At 39.4% G+C, this 19,616-nt stretch overlaps 1 protein-coding gene across 2 annotated transcripts in view; it reads left to right on the top strand.

The window, feature by feature from the left end:
- Positions 1–19,616, top strand: part of RpL35 (Ribosomal protein L35) — a 187,574-nt gene that overhangs the window by 79,056 nt on the left and 88,902 nt on the right. The window lies entirely within an intron of this gene.

Raw genomic sequence — 19,616 nt, 5'->3', positions numbered from 1 at the left:
GCTGATGAGTTGACGAGGTAGGTTTTCCAGGATATTAACGACAACGACAACGAGGACGCCGGTAATGAGAACGATTATAATGCCCCTGATTTTGTGTTGAAACTAACAGGCAACTGAAGCACACAACATAACCCCCGATGGAACCCCTTTTTTTTAATCTGTATTTTTTTGCGATTCTGAAGTTTGTTTTATTATTCCGAGTGCTGTTGGATGTCGAGAACGGTTGGCATATTTCTGCTCTAAATGAGGTTGAGTTTTGAGCTCCGTTGGCGCAAACAATGCCGCCACCGCACCACCCAACCACCCACCCACTCATCCACCCACTACCCCGTCGTTGGGGAAACCCCTTGAGGGGCCGAAGACGGCGCCCGTCTATTCAATTCAAAATTTGCTGCGTTGCCCCACGATAATCATGATGATAATAATGATAATGTTGCTGCTGATGCTGATGCTGATAACTGATGACTACTTCACTTAATGCAAATTTTAATCCGGGTGAAATAAAAAGGTCGATTTCAGAAGTTCTACCAAACAGAGCAAAATAAATATATAAATAAATAAATTTTCTTATTGCATTTACTTCTAATTAGAATTTTAAAAGTCAAATTATAACATGCAGTATTTACTGATCGTTTGATTAATATTGATCAATTGCTCTTTCACTTTCTAAGGAATTATATAGATATAAACGGAGCACCTTATAGAACTAAAGCTTAAGTCCTCTTAATGAGGGATAAAGTGTCAAATTTAAGAGCGGTCTTGCTGATATTTTCTCCCAGTATTTCCCGATAAATACACCTAGGATTGGGGCTGCCAGCGAGGCCATAATACTGCAAATCGTCGTATAATGAATGAGATTCTGCAACTCGTTAGGCCGTAAAACATAAAAAGTGAGTGTGGTCTGAAGGGCCCTTGGATATAGCTTTCAAAAGCCTCGCTGGCAAACATTTTCACATCTGAAATTAATATGGCATTGTGGAGGCGTGTTTAGAGCCAAATAAAAAGTTGCAAAATTCAATTTCCACCTCGATTTTCCCGCATTCGAGATGCGCTAACGATTTGCGGAGGGATGGAACTCAACTAACGAGATTTGCATATGGATGCGAGTGGTTCGCCATCATAAACTCAATTCCCACAGCGACATAATCAACTGACGACGAAGACGAACTCGGGATTCTTCCTCCGAAATTAAAAACGAAAATTGCATTGAAATATTGGGAAAACTTCGAAATCAGCAGAGCAAATGAAGCGTAACATCAGGTGTGGGGCTATGGCACTGATTGAGGATAAAATATGGTGAGTAGGGGTTATAAGTACACGTATGTGTAGAGGGCGTTTAGGTTGGCTAAAAGTTGAATATATCATTTTCAAGAGCTTTGAGCCGCGATTAATGGATTTTCTTATTCCAAAGACTTGGACATAGTTTGTTTTAATATATATAAACATATAAAATATAAAATACTTGCTTTTGGTTTCGTAACTGCTTTCCTGAAATTTTTAAGGACTTCACAATACCTAGAAGTACGGATTTTAAGAGATATAACATTTTCCCTGAGTTATGATGAAGATAGCACTTAGATCGCGCGGTTTTCTTCTGTGTTTCATCCCAGCATTAATTGACTCTCCTTAGCTGCAATCAGTCTAATTGCTGGCAGAACTCATTAAAATTGAACCTCCACGATATGCCTCATTAGAAGAGATGCAGAGGCCCTGCATAATTGTTGATTTGATGCAATCCAAATTCGAGCTCGTCAAGTGTTTACCGCCCAAATCATCAAGTCATCACAATCAGTGATTACGTGGATTCAATATTTCCAATCTAATATCCGGCGAACCACCCATAAGCCCCCTGAAATGCGGACAACCGACCAACCAGGACCCAAACTGGCGCCAAGGTCCAGGGACTCCGGACTTTGAGGGCTGGCTATCTCTGTTTAACCCACGTCAGCCCGATGGTGGTTGTTTCTTACCTGCTGGCAGGGTAATGGGTGGGTGGTTGCTGAGTGGGTTTACAGATGGGTGGTTTATAGAGTGGCCGAGAGCAACCCTTGGTTTTTTTGCTTTATTCTGATTTTCGCAATCATCCTTGAGAGGAGTTCCATGTTTGCCCCTCCCAGTTAATTTGTTCTTCCCTCTTTTTCGCTCGCCGTAGTGCCCTCTCTGTCGCACGCCCTTTTTTCTGTGGCCTCATTTATTCATTTTATGAATTGCATTTGCGCTCTCCCTCGCGCCCTCTTGCTCGCACTCGTTCGACCTGCGCACACACCAGTCGCCCTCTTTCTTTCACTCGCCATACTTCTATCTCTCTCCGCTGTGGTAGCCCTCTCTCTTTCTCACCCCTCGAGAGGTGGCCTCAGAAGAGGAAGCCATTATAAATTTTCATTCTACGAGGGGTTGGGAAATTCGCGAAATATAGGGGTGAGGGGTTTATTAAAATGCTGATTACGATTTAGATTTGACAACCCCTTTGGTAATCGGTGGTTACTTTCAGCCAACAACCGCCTAACTAATCAGGCTACTAAGTTAACAGATCGAAACGCCATTCCTTAAGCTTTTGCTCCAAAATCTGGGAAAGCCTTCTTGCCGAACACGATTACAACAAAAATAAAAAACTTAAAAGCTAATGATTTAGTAATGCTATATATACATAAATGCCATCAACGACTATAAAGTAAACTGATTAGATTTGACAACTTATCTTGCATGTTTTAAAATACTTAGCTTAGCGTAGCGAAAACTTTTAGTCAACGAATTTGTTATCAGTCAGAGCAGAACTTGAACTTAGCTATAACTGATTGGGAATCATAAGTACCCAATGAAGTGATAATATTTTAGTTAGCATTACCGATAACATGACCAAGTGCAAATTTGGTTAATTTTACATTTCCATTATTTTAACATTATCAGACATTCTACATGACTTATGTTGTCAGTTGCAACAAACAGAAGTCGTGACGTGACGTGTGGCTAATAAATACTCATACATGTTTTCCACGACCAAATCGGGATCCAAAAACTCAAGTTATTAAATCTATAAGTAAAGTTTTGGGTTTCCATTCTAAGCCCCATTGGAATTACGGAATAATCGAATATGAAAATGGGTTAAAATTTTGACCCTCGCTTAAAAAAATAATTTTAATGTAGGATATAAGAGTACTAAACCACAAATTCAGGGAGGCATCCCACTTCAAAATCGGGATCCTATAAGTCAAGTTATGAAATTTAGAAGTTCAGTTTTGGGTTCCCATTCTGGACCCCAATATAATTAGGAAACATGAAAACGGGCTAAAATTTTGACCCTCGCTTAAGAGAAAACTTTTAAAGCAGGATAATAACGAATTAAATCACAAGTTCATAAGGGCATCCCACTTCACAATTGGGATCCTATAAGTCAAGTTATGAAATTTAGAAGTTCAGTTTTGGGTTCCCATGCTGGACTCCATTGGAATTACGGAATAATCGAACATGAAAATGGGTTAAAATTTTGACCCTCGCTCAAAAGAAAACTTTTAGTTTAGGATATTAGAGAATCAAACCACAAATTCATAGAGGCATCCCACTTCAAAATCGGGATCCTATAAGTCAAGTTATGGAATTTAGAAGTTCAGTTTTGGGTTCCCATGCTGGACCCCATTGGAATTACGGAGTAATCGAATATGAAAATGGGTTAAAATTTTGAGCCTCGCTTAAAAGAAAACTTTTAAAGCAGGATATTAAAGAATTAAACCACAAGTTTATAGGGGCATCCCACTTCAAAATCGGGATCCTATAAGTCAAGTTATGGAATTTAGAAGTTCAGTTTTGGGTTCCCATGCTGGACCCCATTGGAATTACGGAATAATCGAACATCGCTTAAAAGAACAATTTTAATGTAGGATATTAGAGACTTAAACCACAAATTCGCAGAGGCATACCACTTCAAGATCGGGATTCTATAAGTCAAGTTATGGAATTTAGAAGTTCAGTTTTGGGTTCCCATGCTGGACCCCATTGGAATTACGGAATAATCGAACATGAAAATGGGTTACAATTTTGATCCTCGCTTAAAAGAAAACTTTTAATGTAGGAAATTAGAGAATTAAACCACAAATTCGTAGAGGCATCCCATTTCAAGATCGGGATCCTATAAGTCAAGTTATGGAATTTAGAAGTTCAGTTTTGGGTTCCCATGCTGGACCCCATTGGAATTACGGAATAATCGAACATGAAAATGGGTTGCAATTTTGATCCTCGCTTAAAGGAAAACTTTAAAGGTAGGATATTAGAGAATTAAACCACAAATTCAGAGAGGCATCCCACTTCAAGATCGGGATCCTATAAGTCAAGTTATGGAATTTAGATGTTCAGTTTTGGGTTCCCATGCTGGACCCCATTGGAATTACGGAATAATCGAACATGAAAATGGGTTAAAATTTTGACCCTCGCTTAAAAGAAAACTTTAAAAGTAGGATATTAGAGAATTAAACCACAAATTCAGAGAGGCATCCCACTTCAAGATCGGGATCCTATAGGTCAAGTTATGGAATTTAGAAGTTCAGTTTTGGGTTCCCATGCTGGACCCCATTGGAATTACGGAATAATCGAACATGAAAATGCGTTAAAATTTTGACCCTCGCTTAAAAGAAAACTTTAAATGTAGGAAATTAGAGAATTAAACCACAAATTCAGAGAGGCATCCCACTTCAAGATCGGGAACCTATAAGTCAAGTTATGGAATTTAGAAGTTCAGTTTTGGGTTCCCATGCTGGACCCCATTGGAATTACGGAATAATCGAACATGAAAATGCGTTAAAATTTTGACCCTCGCTTAAAAGAAGACTTTGAATGTAGGATATTAGAAAATTAAACCACAAATTCAGAGAGGCATCCCACTTCAAGATCGGGATCCTATAAGTCAAGTTATGGAATTTAGAAGTTCAGTTTTGGGTTCCCATGCTGGACCCCATTGGAATTACGGAATAATCGAACATGAAAATGGGTTAAAATTTTGACCCTCGCTTAAAAGAAAACTTTTAATGTAGGATATTAGAGAATTAAACCACAAATTCAGAGAGGCATCCCACTTCAAGATATGGATCCTATAAGTCAAGTTATGGAATTTAGAAGTTCAGTTTTGGGTTCCCATGCTGGACCCCATTGGAATTACGGAATAATCGAACATGAAAATGGGTTAAAATTTTGACCTTCGCTTAAAAGAAAACTTTTAATGTAGGATATTAGAGAATTAAACCACAAATTCAGAGAGGCATCCCACTTCAAGATATGGATCCTATAAGTCAAGTTATGGAATTTAGAAGTTCAGTTTTGGGTTCCCATGCTGGACCCCATTGGAATTACGGAATAATCGAACATGAAAATGGGTTAAAATTTTGACCCTCGCTTAAAAGAAAACTTTAAATGTAGGATATTAGAGAATTAAACCACAAATTCAGAGAGGCATCCCACTTCAAGATCGGGATCCTATAAGTCAAGTTATGGAATTTAGAAGTTCAGTTTTGGGTTCCCATTCTGGACCCCAATGGAACTGGTTAAAATGAAGAAAAATTTTAATGTAAAATACTAGAGCATTTATGAATGAAACTCTCTCAAAAGTCTTATTTCTATATACTTATATATATATATATAAGTCGGAACGAGCCGGATCGAACAACTATATCCCATAGCTCCCATCGCAATGATCAGAAAAATAATAGATCGAAAATTTTAGCTTCGTTGTTTTTGATCATATTCTCTTCTACTCCGGGGAATATAATTGTTTTAAGATTGAATACGCTTATTGAAACCTCTATAAGATCCGCTTACAACATTTTAACAAGGACATTAAAAGGACACCTCCTTACCGTAACCTTATGACATCCCTAGCTTATGCAACCTCATCTTTCAGATACTTGTGTCTTTGGGGAGGCAGTCCAATCCTGCGAGTCCACATAAGTGCACAAAAGCCAAAGCACCACGCAGTTATTCATATTGCTGTGCCAAGACTCAAGGATACGCACGGATACGCGGATAAAGGATACTTGAAGCATATTAATGCATATGCAAATTACTGCAGGACGAGCACAAAAGGAAAACTGCAGCCTGCAGGTGGTAATGTGGTGCAGTGGTGTGGGATCGTGTGGTGCTGTGGGTGGCTCAGTGGTGCCGGCGGTTTCGCTTGGTTGGTTCGTTATTCGGTTACATTGCATTACATTTCATTTCAATTCAAAGACACACTGCAAGAAATATTTTCTGTCTTGCAAATAAAAGATATCAGAGGATCTATGATGTGGCGTTGCTCAATTTAACTTTCTTAAGACTAAAAAGAAAAACATTTTTTTTTAACTTTCCAATCTTTCCTAAAATTATTAATTTATCTAATCAAAGTACGAAGTTATTTAGTTCTAAGTTGCAACCAATCGACCTTATATCGAGTGATTTTTGTTCAATGATGCGACCAATCTAAAAAGGCTAAAAAATGTCGGAGTCATACAAACGCAAAGTTTAACATGAACTTTTTAATGACGAAACTATTTACAATAGTGCCAACCCATATGTGTGACCTTAGTACAACGATAATCATTTTCTCTATGTGTTCTTGGTAAGTCGGAAATTTAATTCCTTCCAGTTTCATGCATATTCACAAGATGATGACAGCAGCAATGCACGCTTTTATAAATTAAGGATAACGACGTCGTCCTCGAGAGCTTGTGTGTGTGGGCACATATCAACCTGATGGCTCTGTAATGAGACGCATTTTTCCATATCCCCAAAAGCCCTCCCCCTAGGATGTCCCTCGCTGCTTTGCATAATGCTCCTCATCCTTAGCTTCATAATTGTTATATGCTTGCATTTCTCCGGGACTTCTTTCGTTTCGTTCAAAGTGTTAAAACACCATAAACAATTATTTCGCATATCGCTGTGAGGTGTTATCCCTTTGTCGGACGGGCGTCCTTCGTGGATGTGGAAGCACGTGTGTCACAAAGGATCTTATTGCGCTTTTTACGTTTGTGCATTTTACCAATTCATTTAATCTGCCCATAGGCGATTAGGAAAGACGAGTAAAAATCGCTAAAAGGCTTCTAGCAGACATCAGATGTTATGGCCCCAGGATAATATGTATGGCTACAGAGCAATTAAGTACAGCGCTTCAAAAGCAGATGTAAATGTGTCAAACACATAGGCATATTCGTTAGTATCTTTTTAAGGAAATTCTAAGTTCTAAAGTTCTATAAATCATACAACAATCTATTGTGACGATATAACCTTCTATATATACACAAAACATCTGATTTGATTCTATTAGTATTTAAAATTTTTTAAACATAAGCATTGAAATTACACTCTTTATAGCCTGGCAGAGGGTACTACAAGTTAAGTCCGAGGCTTGTAACGCAGTAAATAAAACGTTTTAGACCCTATATGGTATACGCTATATGTTCTTTATTAGCATCACTAGACGTCGATAAGAAAGAGCACCGGTAAAACTTGAAAAACAGCACTGTTATTGAAGACATTCTTCGCAGCGTATAAGCTATAGTATGCAAATCGTCGTTACATCCATTAAGGTAAAAATGCTTGCTGATCGGATGATTATATCCTATCGCTGAGCAACAGGTCTTAATGTGCCAAATTTGTATCTATTAAAGGATTTTAGCGTTTATTTCGCTGTTTAGGGTTTTATATTTTGGGCTTATATTAGTAACATTTTAGTTCGAGCTGCCATAGTAAGCATCAATTCTCGTCTTATATAAAGATTACAACTTTTTAAGTTATTTCTGTAAATTATAAATGTTTTAATAATTTTAGATTTTCCTAACTGCGTAAAGTTTCATTTAGCACCGCGCTGGAGCGTGAAACCTTTCAGGCCTCTTGAAAGACCCTTTATTCGCTGTCTTTATTCCCATTTTTTCCGGGGGCGCGACTGCAAGCCAAGCTGCACAATCACAAAAGAGGGAGCATTCGGAAAATTTCCACATTTCACATGCGACGCTCCACTTTGATGTCCACGAATTGGGCGGATACCAAGATTTTAAAATTAAAAGCAAAAAAAGGGAGCCATGATGGCCGACACGGAATGATGGCGAACGCTTTGCTCACTCTTGATTTTAATTTGAGCCTCAATTTAAATTTCAAAGGGCGAGCAAATGCACAAAGAGCGAAATCAAACAATAAACTGCACTCGAGCACGAGGCAGGTGGAAGTGGATGGTTTCAGGGGAAAGTGGGTGGATCATGGGTGGGTTTTGGGTGTTGGTCGGGTGACTTGAGCCTCCGGGCAAGTGACAAGTTGGCCATATTTGGACGCCATGCTGGGCGCCTTAATTCGATCAAAAGGAGCTCCAAGATCCGGTGGTTCTTGATGCACTCGCCATCCCCTTCCGCTTTGGGTAAAGCCCCCTTTTTTTTGCATAGCGCCCCGCGTCGATGACGTTGTCGACGTCGTCTAACCCTCAAGGAGAGTTCTGCGTGGCTGGGAACTTTCGATGACATTGTTGAAATTATACTCGACGCAAAAAAGTGTTTCCTAAATGATTATTAATGAGAAAAGGGTTGCTGTCGCAACGCTCAAGTGGCAACGCCCCCCGGGTGGCAGCTCTACCACTCCACTTCGACTCAGTTGCAATTCGAGTTGGGAGAATTTTGTAATTTGGTTCGCTTAACAATGTTAAACATCGTATTTTCCATACTTGCGTAGAAAATATGTTGTACCTTAACAAAATGGTGCTCCCGAAAGGCATTTTCATTGGGAAGCCATTCTATTCTCTCCGCACACTCCCAATCTTTCTCTCTCGACCCAATCAAACAATCGACATCAATCATCATTTTCGCTATTTTCCTCTCTCTTTGATTACTGTCTGTTCGGGCATTTCTTTCTTTTCTACCATCTATTTTTTGTGCCTTTGTGAATTTTGTCATTTTCTTATTTTCCATGGATGTCCTTAATCCTTGTCAACAGCAGCTAACAATGTTCGAGGTCCTGGGCTGTTGCTCCTTTGGCTGTTGTTGTCGCCTGTCGGATTTTCATGTTCATTTGTGGTGGGAAAATTGTCATAATCTTTTGACATGCACCCCGCACCTCATTTGTTCGCATTTTTCCAGGAGAGTTTTGGTTTCTTTCGTTCGCCACCTTTTTCTGCTTCAGTGCTCCTGGGTTTTCCTCCGCTTTTCGCCTTTGATACTCAATAAGAGATGTCCTCCACCGGATTAGTGAGAGGTTGACAAAGCCGAGTACTCACTTAATTTGTATTTTCCACCACTCCACCCCCTTTCACCATTTTTTTTTGTCTAAGTTTTCCTTACAAGGCGTATCAACTTACGAATCATTAAAATTTTACGGCTGACTCTTCCCACTTTTCCGCGGGAAAAACTTTCTCTTGACAGCAAAGAGCAGCCAGCAATTAGTCAGTGGCAGGTGTAATGATAATGATATCAGACTCATCGTGGCACTCCAATTGTTCTTTCAAATGAACTCGAGATGAAAGAGCTTAACTGCGAAACCGATAAAAAATTTAATTTACATTGAATTTTAGCTTTGTATAAATTGGCTTTAGAAACCCAATATTTCAATATTGTCAAACGACATACAATTATTTATAAATGTAAGTGTAGCATTAATAAAATTTACAGCTGACTCGATAATGTTAATAAAACATTTATGGGTGGAAAATAAAATTAGAGGTTTAGGTTGGCGAAAATTGGTCAAAAATTAAAGATTTCAGGTTTGAATGCCAATCGATTGGGAAGTTAAGTGATTCAAGAAATGATTACTAAAATACCTAGTTTTCTTGGGTCAAAAAATAGGTAGTAGGATCTCAGATAAAACAAGAGGGAACACTATAGGCGATGCCATCGACATCTGTCGACTCGGCTAGATCGGCGAGTATTACACCCAAAAAAAAATGATCATAGAAACTTAACTATTCGTACATTAAAACTAAACTATTGAGTGTCAAAAATATCTTGATAAGATGCGTATTAACCTTATGACACTTACACTACAAAGTATACAGTTGAAACTAATTAGTGTTGAGTTAATACTTACATTTTTATACTAACTTTAGTATACTTTTAACACAATGCTTATTAAGTGTATACTTTTGGTTTTTTTTTTGGGTGTAGGTATAGTTAATAGGAAATTATTTGGAGTATCGACTATTTGTTATTACAAGGAGGGCATATAAACTTCGGATGGCCAAATCCATGGCTTTCTTTCTTATATTTTTTGTGTGTTTCTTGTGTCCCGGTAACAAAATTTTCCTTCTCCCCCTGCCAATAAGTGCGAAAATGGCAAGCCAAGTGTGTGGGAATAATTGAGCAAATTGAAACACAAATTGAGCAACAAAAAGCGGGAGGACATATGCGAAAAGGTGCCTCAGCTGTTGGAGAAAAATAATGCGAAAATGGTCAGGGCAAAGTGCTTTTCATGCCTAAGTGAATGGCAACTCGATTTATTTGCTTATTCTCGGACACTTATTGTCAAAATCGAGGGATTGTGATTGGTTTTATCTATTCGATTTGCTGAACCACTTCAAATGTTATTTCACCGAGCAGAAAATCGCATATAGTATAAGTTATATCGCAAAAGGCTCTCTAGTATTGTGTTTCTTGAAGATTGTTTATTTTCTTCAACGGGGAGCCCAAAATGTTTTGTTCTAACTATACTTAAAATGTTGATAATATACAGTTCTTTGACTTACCTAAAAACGTAAGTGAATAATTAAATAAAATCTTCTTCCCTTGATGATCGGTAAGTCCATTGTTTTCCGCAACCATTCCGATTGAGTAGTCAGTTCATTAAATTAATCTATAATTCATTCATTCGTTATCGTAATCGGAGACCCATGCACACTCAATTGACCAAATCACCTGCGCAATGCTTATGCAAATTTCTCTGGATTTATTTATTTGTTAATAGGCAGAAAAATATAATGATTGCTTAATGTGTTTGAGGTGGAAAAGTGTGTGAGTGGGAGGAGGGGAACCTGCGGCTCAATTCGACTGGAAACCGAAGGATTCCGTTTGTGTCGGTTGGTGTGGGGGTTGAATTTGGTTTGTAAGCTGCCAGCGGTGGGTTCACTGAAAAAATTAGGCCAGTACTCTTAAAAAAATAGTCTTCAAAAAGAGTACTGATTATATTTCGAGAAAGAAAGCGCCGCTTTAGATTGGTGTTTATTTATCTCTTGCTCTATTTTTCACTCTTCCAAATAAAATACTAGTGTAAAAGTTGGATTTTGACTTCACTTCAGATTGTCAAAATACACCATAAATGTCACTACAGATGCGGATGCAGGGAAACCTGCAAGATGGCGCATTCGATTTTCAATTTGCTTATTGCGAAAAAAACTTTGCGCAGGGAAACAAATATCCTTAAGGCAAAGTCCCGTCGAATCCTTTGTGACCATCCTTAGACGAATGACATTCGCGCCAGGAAGCGGCATTTGAATTGTATAAATATAGGGAGAGGGGCATTTCCTTTTTGTAATCGAAACCCGATCGTCATGACACGGGCAATCCTTTCTGCCATTATCCTTGCGGTTGTCGTTTTGCTCTTCACGCAATTTAATCAACTTGCCGCGTTTCCTCCTATTTATTTATTTGTGTGGCTGCCATTGTGTCCTAGTAAGTGGTGGGGACGAGAGTCCTGGTATCAATTACCAAATGTTTTGACAGCGATTGTCCAAATAGGCAGCTTTTGCCAAGCATCCTTTTTTGCGGCTGCTTCAGGCATTTCGAAGATGTTCTGGGAATCGCGATCCAGACTTCTGCTAAAAAGTTATAGTACTGCACTGAAACCCAGGAAAGATCCCTGAAAAATCATTTTATTCATTCTATAACAATTCATTTCCGCTTTAAAGCTTTTAAAGCAAGGGTTTCCATCTTATCATTGTTGACTACATACAACTTACATCTATTGTAAGCATACCTCAAAGTGTAGTCCTTACCACGACATATCAATTATCTACGTGAAACATCAACCTTAAACCAATCTAAGCATCCCACCGAACATACTTCGCTTACGAACCACATCTCCCCTCGATAATCCAAATAATAACCAAAGCCCGTAGGCCAGATTGAATCATTTTTCCAATCAATCAAGTGACAAAGCTCCCAGGAAATAAAATGTGCTGCTGATGAAGCAATCAATGGATGGTCTATTGCCGTCTTCGCTGTAATTATTATTATATTGCTGTTATTATTGCCACGTAAAAATAAAAACAATTTGAGGCTCGTTAGTTTTGACACTTTCATTAAGTTGGCGAAATGGGAATCGTTTTTTCTGTGTCCGTTAGGCGTTAATGGGGAATGAAATTTGACGAGACGTGGAAAATTAGTGACAAATTAAAAGTCCACCGGGGGCGGGGGGGCTTGTTGATGCCGCTGCGAGCCATCCAAATTGTGTCAAATGTCAAAATACAAGCAACTCCCCCATTTAATCTTGTCACCCCATTCCGCCCGTCCTTTTCACCACCTGCTGCGCCTGCGACTGCCAACATCCAATTAAACGGCATAAGGCGGAAAAGCGGGAATAGATGTCAATGATGTCGTCATGCCACCAATTAAACTAATGATAAGCAAAACGAGCAACAAATCGAAGTGGGACGCGTCGAAAGTCAAAACATGGGGCCGAAAATATGAAAGGAAAACGGGTCTACACGTGGAAAACAAAAGTAAGTTATTGATATTATTGTCCATAGAAATAAAAAATTCAGAACAAATGTTGCATAAATTTTAAAAAAATATCAAGTTTATGTACCATGGGTTTAATATATTTTAGTAAGTGCCAACTAAAAACCTATTTCTTACGAATTTTGATGGCGGTGTACCATGCAGATTTCGATTCGGGCATATGAGACTTTTGGTGTGTGCCTCATCATCGTCCTGAAAATCAGAAATAGCAACAAGAGCAGCGCTGGCAACCAAAAATGGCACGCCACGCTCGAGAGACGTGAGAAATTGCTTGTTATCAAGTTTATTTCGGTCGGCACGTTGCACATGCCAAAAAGTATGCTACGGATTCGGCTGTGCGCGCGTGTGTGCGTAAGTTTGTACATGCAAAACTGTATCCAACACACAGACACGCGCACACACACACACATCGGGGGGAGGCGGGGCGGAGGAGCAGTCCTTAAGTGGCATCATTTCGAAATAAAGTTGATTCAATCAGATACTGACATGGATGTGGATGGCACTGCGTGTGTGTTTGTGGGTGTTTGTAGTGCTCCAACTGTCACGCATCCATCCAATCCATCCAATGTTGGCTGCCTTGCGTCGGATATCAAGTTCGCACTCCCCAGTTTCCCCCGAAACGCCCTGAAATTAACCAATTTAAGTTGCTCGATCGAGAGCACAAGAACGCTGTGTCAAGTTTTTTGGATATTTAAGTTACAGTTTTAAAAGGCTGAAAATTCCAGTCGATTTGGTGTATTTTCCTTGATTTTTGCAAAGGGGCTACTCCTTTAGCAGGTTTTAGCGACGGACATTAAGTTTTCCGTGGCAATACGTATAATATTTCACCTCAGGGGGTGGGTTTTGAACCCTCAAATCACCGAACAAGTTAAAATATAATTAAATTCTTAGGAACATGTTTTAAGACATAGTTATTTTAGCGATCGAACTAAGTGAATAAGTGCGCTCAAGTGATTAGGTAAAAGTAAAAACAAAACTAAAGAAAACTTTATTTGTGGCCGCTGCCAAATCATTTATATTTACAAATTCCGCACAATCTTACGCCTTCTTAAATGCAGTAAACAATATGTGAGTTTAAGCCTTCCCTAACTTTTATTCGAGCTTATTTGGGCTTTCAGCGAATACACAAACCGCAGAAATGATATAAGCTCTAAAGGACTATCGTCCTTTTTGCGTGGCGCCATCTATCGTAGCTCGTCCTCGCTTGCTATAACTTTGCCATAAAATGCCTAGCAAAGGGGAAGAAGAATTTTTTGCCAGGACCCAAAACGATATTTGTTCTTTTTCACTCTGTAATTTAACGCTTTTGATTACTTTTTCTTTGCTCCAGCAGTAAACTGCACCGCAGTTTTTATACAGCTGTTTTTTGACAGCATCAGCTGCGCTAATCCCTAGAAAAAATAAATTTAACAAAGCAACAAACTCTAAACAAGTGTCAGCAAATGTCATACATGCTGCTGATATGCCTTTCAGCTCTTTTAATTGAAAAATTTTGAAATCACATAATTACGAAGCACTCGACGTCAAATGAAGCCCCGCCATTTTGAGCTGCGCAATTAAGGAAATAAACCTTTAGATACAGTTTAAATATAACCACTTGAAAGAAGCGCTTACTTCTATTTCGCTTGGTGTAGGGCTTCTGCTGACTTAAATGGTCAAAAAGGCTGCGTCGACAGAAATTGAAAGAAAAGCCCGCTTTTCACCCCGACTTTCGCTTCCTTTTGAAGTCTGCGATTCAGATTCATATTCATTTGAATCGCTCACGAAGAGTGGGTTGCTCATTTAGGCGCAATGTCCACAAAGAATCCAAAGACAACCCCCAACAAAACTTCCCATGTTCGGGATTAATTTTGAATTATGAGCGTTTTTGAATTCTATTTAAATGTGGTTTTTGCTGAAATAATTGAAAAGCGGAATTCGCTTAATACGCCTGAGGCTTAATGAGCTCGCTGCAAAAGAAAGTCATGGGCTGGGTTCAAGGGAGTTTTTCTAAGGGGTGAAGGTCCATCATTGAAGGTTTTCCTGCTATTCTGAAAAGAGTCAGCTGATTAGGCCAGGAAAATAGGAGGAAAAAACAGGAAATTTAAAAAAAATGCTTATAATTCTGTATTCAACCACAAATAAAACAATAAAACAATTGCTAAAACCCAAACAAAATGTAATATTTTACAAGTGACTATTGAAATATTTATGGGCTATTTTATTAGCTACATATTAAGGTTAGGTAGGATTTAACCGATCCAGTGGTCACCCTACTAGTGTTTCAAAACACGTTATTTTCCAACCCCATGAAACTGAGCTAGCGCTTTCTCCCCTTAACCTTTCCCCGCTTTTTTGAGCCAACCCCTTAAGTCAAACAAATCTCAAACAGCAAGAACAAGCCAAGTGGCTAAGGAGAAGGGGCCATTTGGAAGGGACTGGAGCAGAAGTTGACCAATTATGTAAACCACTTACACCACTGCTACATATGTACCGCACACACACACCCTAACGCACACACCCTCGCAGAGAAAAAAACTGAGAACGAAAACACGTCAATGCGATAATTATTAATAATTATCCACTCGTCCTTCTTTTTCTTTTTCTGTTGCCGCTTCCCCTGTTTTTCCTCTTTTTACCACTCGTTCCTTTTCTGCTCCACATGAAGCACTAATAAAAATCACACGATATTGGTATATTATTGTTATCCTATTTCAAGTCGAACATTACTTACTTATGTTTATAATCTAGACCGTAAGATTGTAGCTATAATATGTGCGTGATCTGTTAATGATTTCGTAGTTCAAAAAGTACTATAGACATTATATATATAAGCCACCTGACTCGACGTATTCCCCACCATTTTTCGCCGTGCAGCTGACTTGTTGTGGCCGCTCCTTCGAGGACACTTCGTCCTCTTCGAGGCGCTCCCTGCCCACTACCGACTACCCACTACCCACCCACAAGCCACCACCCAAATCCAACCCAAATCCTGGTGCTGATTTCCCGCTGAGTGCCATTGCAACAAAGGCACCTCCCCTCGCCGCCGCCCACTTCGTGTGGCCTGAACTGCTAATGGACGGGCAAAACTAAATTATGGCCAAAATGGTGTTGGCTTTCTGGCTGGCTGCCACTTATGTGCCACTTACACATCCACAAGCATCCACGTATACACACACACTACCATACAACCCGGACTTCCCCATTTTGGAGTTCGGAGTTCGGAGTCCGGAGCGTGTGCATGAAACATGTAATTATAAAATTAACGATTTCCAAGTGGCTCAAAGCGACGTCGCTATTTGGGAGCGTGTCAGCCAGGAAGACGAAGAGGAGCGCACAAACAATGGTCAGGATAATATGGCGCAAGGAGGCTGGTCTGGGTAGAGTCCATATTTTAAGGGGCGTCTCGAATGTCGTAAGCCCCTTCCGATGATTAGCTGCAACTGTACTAACAGACACGTCCTCTACAAACGAGCACATCGTGTTCAGTTTCGCAGCTTTACATATCTGGTATGGTCTGCATTACCGAAGTATTTGTATGTAATTCAGGATACCGCATTTAAAGTACAATAGAAAGTTGGAATACTAATGAAATTACCAATCAAATAGTTACTCTCACAACAACAAAATACACACAACTTACTATTTCATGGAAGTTTTTCTATTAAATAGCAACCAAAGCGACAACCAAATACACATCACTATTTTGAATAGTTATTAACATACTTTTACAGTTACGTAACTATCCGTATTGGTCAATTTTACCTATAAAATTTTTTTGTGTGTAGCAAAAAGACTTCCAAAGCTTTCTTTGGATACATTTATATAAAGTGTAACGATTTAAACAAATGTATTTAATTTTGTCATCTTGTTTTTTTTATCGCGGACAAATTGGTCAAAGGTAAGGGAACCTCTACAATTGTGACCTTAAAAGACGAGTATGAACACATTTACAAAAAAGCCCACAAATCACGGACCTCTTGAAATATATTTGAGAGTTTCGGCGCATATAGCACAGCTGGATATCTGTTTTCAAGGACATATTTTTTAGATCGCAGCCAAGGCCCCAAGCCTTTTGAACACAAGTCCCATGGAGCGATTGTGGTTTTGTCATTAGTCAAATGGCAGCCAAGGTCCTTCCTGGCTAAGCAACAACAATGGCGAACGGGGGCATTACGGGGCTAATATGCGGTCGGATACGGACACGGAGACAATGCCGTGCGATTCCCCGGGGACCCCACAAGTGAGCAAAAACAAAAAGCCAGAAGCGATGCAATCGATGGCAGATGTTCCTTTCACCTCCTCGGTTAATTAGTTGGCCACCGAGGCTTTTAACCTAATGAGAATCGAGGCAGGGAGTCGGGGCCCCGAGATCCAGGGATCAAAGGATCAATCAACCAATAATCGAAGTGAATTTCCCATTTGCATTCAACAAAAGCTCAAGGAACTGCTACGCCCACACCCGCGGAAAACATACGAAAACGACTTATTCCAAATGCATCTCGAGTGGCCGTCGAACATCAAACAAAAAGGCGATGCTGAAAAAATGAAAAATAAAGCGTAAAGAGCCGCATACAAAGGCTTTTAGCCCACGAAGTGGACGTCCTGCATATGGAATGTGGTATATGTACATATACGTATACACGGAATAGTCGCCAAGCACGCCTCCATTTATATTCGTGATTTATGCGCCGTCTCTTTGAGGCTCAAGTGCAGATTACATTATAAATATGAAATAATGCTCGGGTCCTCGAGGACAATGCGAAACGGAAACTCCTTTTATCGAACTTTTGTGTCCTGACCACTTCTGTTTCGCTGGGATGTGAGGATGGCTGCGAACCAATTACGAGGGGATTGGGGTCCAAACGAATGAGGATGGGCCTTACATCCCAAAGGTTCATCGGAATATCGGGCTTTCGTGGGGAAACCTAAAACCATGGTGTTTAAAGCGCTCTTCGCAGTTTGTACTCACACGTGTTTGAGGTGTGTTAAAATATAGCCATTTAAATGGTGCATACCCTCAGCTGCACTATTTTGAAAATTATTAAACGGAATAAAAATATTTTTAACTTTACAACCACCCACGTTTCCAAGACCCAATTAGATTTAATTCATCTGTAAATTTACAATGCCACTTGAGACTGCACATGGAAAGATTAAAGCGGAAAATAAACCGTGCAGATGCTATCAAAATTGTCAGTTTTAATGGGTTTTATTAATGCCGCTGCTTAAGAGTTAAGATGAAAGCCGAACTTTTTATGGAGATGAAAGACACGCGAAGAGAAGGGAAGTCTCTTAAAAGTGCAGATTGTCTCCGTTTGAAAGTTTAAGGTTCCATCCGTTCATTGATACAAAACATATGTATTATAATCATGCGCGGATCCTCGGGGGGATATAGGTGATAGTTCCCTGCAACTCGGGTAAAAAAGTATATGTAATCTGTGTTCTATTTCAAACGTTTGATTTCTACTCCACATTTTTGTATACCCCACCACAACTAAGTTCTGGATCCGTCAATGATTATAATACAGTATTTCAGTGCTTACCATCAAATGACAATTGACCCGATGGTTATACTAACCATTAAGTTACCCAAAATAACAAAACTAATGTATCCCCTTTGTTTCCCACCGTGTAGCCTTACTTACTGAGTGCTAATTACTTAAAATATCGGACAGACAGGCTCCAAAAAACCAGCGATAGGAAAGAGGTGGTTGAAAAAAGAGGGTGGGTGATTGGATGGTTTTGTGGGCTGACTAAGTGCCAACCAAGCAGTTAATTGAAATGGCATATTGATTATGCAATTGTTATGCAATGCGACTAATTAATGTTTGCAACTGCAGTGCAAGGCGGGGAAAGGGGAAAGGGGAAAGGGGGAGGGGGAGGGAGGGCTAGGCCATGGCAGCCGCAGCTAATCGATAAGAGAGAGCCGAGTTTGCCGGAGAGTAGGGGCAGGGGCAGCCGAAGCTTAATTAACATGACCAAGTTTGGCCTGAACAATGCGCGCGCTTTTGGGGCACAGGCGTGGAATGCGGGAAACGGAAAAGCGAAGGGGACTTAAAACTTCCAGGAAAAACTTTACTTTCGAAGAGAATATATAAAAGAGCGAAGAAAGCGGGAAATGTAGAGAGCGAAGACAGATTTGGGTGGGATTCCGACTCGATTTTCAGGCCAACCTATTAATTCCCCTTCCTTTAAGGCCAAAGAATAAGAAATTGGTTTCATATGTGTAATATCAAAAGATTGCATCTAAGATTTCGAGAGTATAATATAAAGATAAACTGAAAAATAATCGAGTAAGGTTATATAAGCGAAATTTAATTACAAAATAAGTTGGCAAAATTGACTAATATGCAATTAAAATATTAAAAATATTCAAGGATACTAACTTTTTAGTACATTCTAAAGATGTGTATTATAAAAACCAATAGGAAAGAATGTTGCTGAAGAGTATAACAATACCATTTAGTTATGGATCAAAATACCATGGCCCAATGTCTTGAACAACTTCAAGTAAATGATCGGTAGTTAGTTAAAATTTGGTAATAATAAATTTGACCTATAACAGAACTCTGAACCCGTTTTGGCGGGAGTTATCTGGGAGTATGCCTAATTGGTGGTATAAAAGGTATCTTCGAATATTGGAGCTTGTTATTTAGGCGAAGCAATACTTCCAGTCTGTGCCTTTATTAAGGTTTATTTATCAACTAAACAAAAAACAAGAAATACGCAGAAAAAGATAGTTCCAATTGCACACACACTCTCTCACTCTCACATAGATACATATATATACATATACATTGGGACATATAGCATCATTGGCGTCGCAAAACAAACTGAAATCTGAAATCGAAAAGCCGAAAAACTGGGAGCGAAATGAAATTCAGTGTAATTAACACGCACACATTGACCCCTCACACGCACAGTGTTTACAGTGTACGTGAGGGTTTTCCAGGGCGGAAAGAGAGGCAA

This window comes from Drosophila suzukii, chromosome X (assembly GCF_043229965.1).
Source record: "Drosophila suzukii chromosome X, CBGP_Dsuzu_IsoJpt1.0, whole genome shotgun sequence".
Classification (NCBI taxonomy): Eukaryota; Metazoa; Arthropoda; class Insecta; order Diptera; family Drosophilidae; genus Drosophila; species Drosophila suzukii.
The sequence above is the reverse complement of the archived record's forward strand: the minus strand, read 5'-3'. Positions and strand labels throughout refer to the sequence as shown.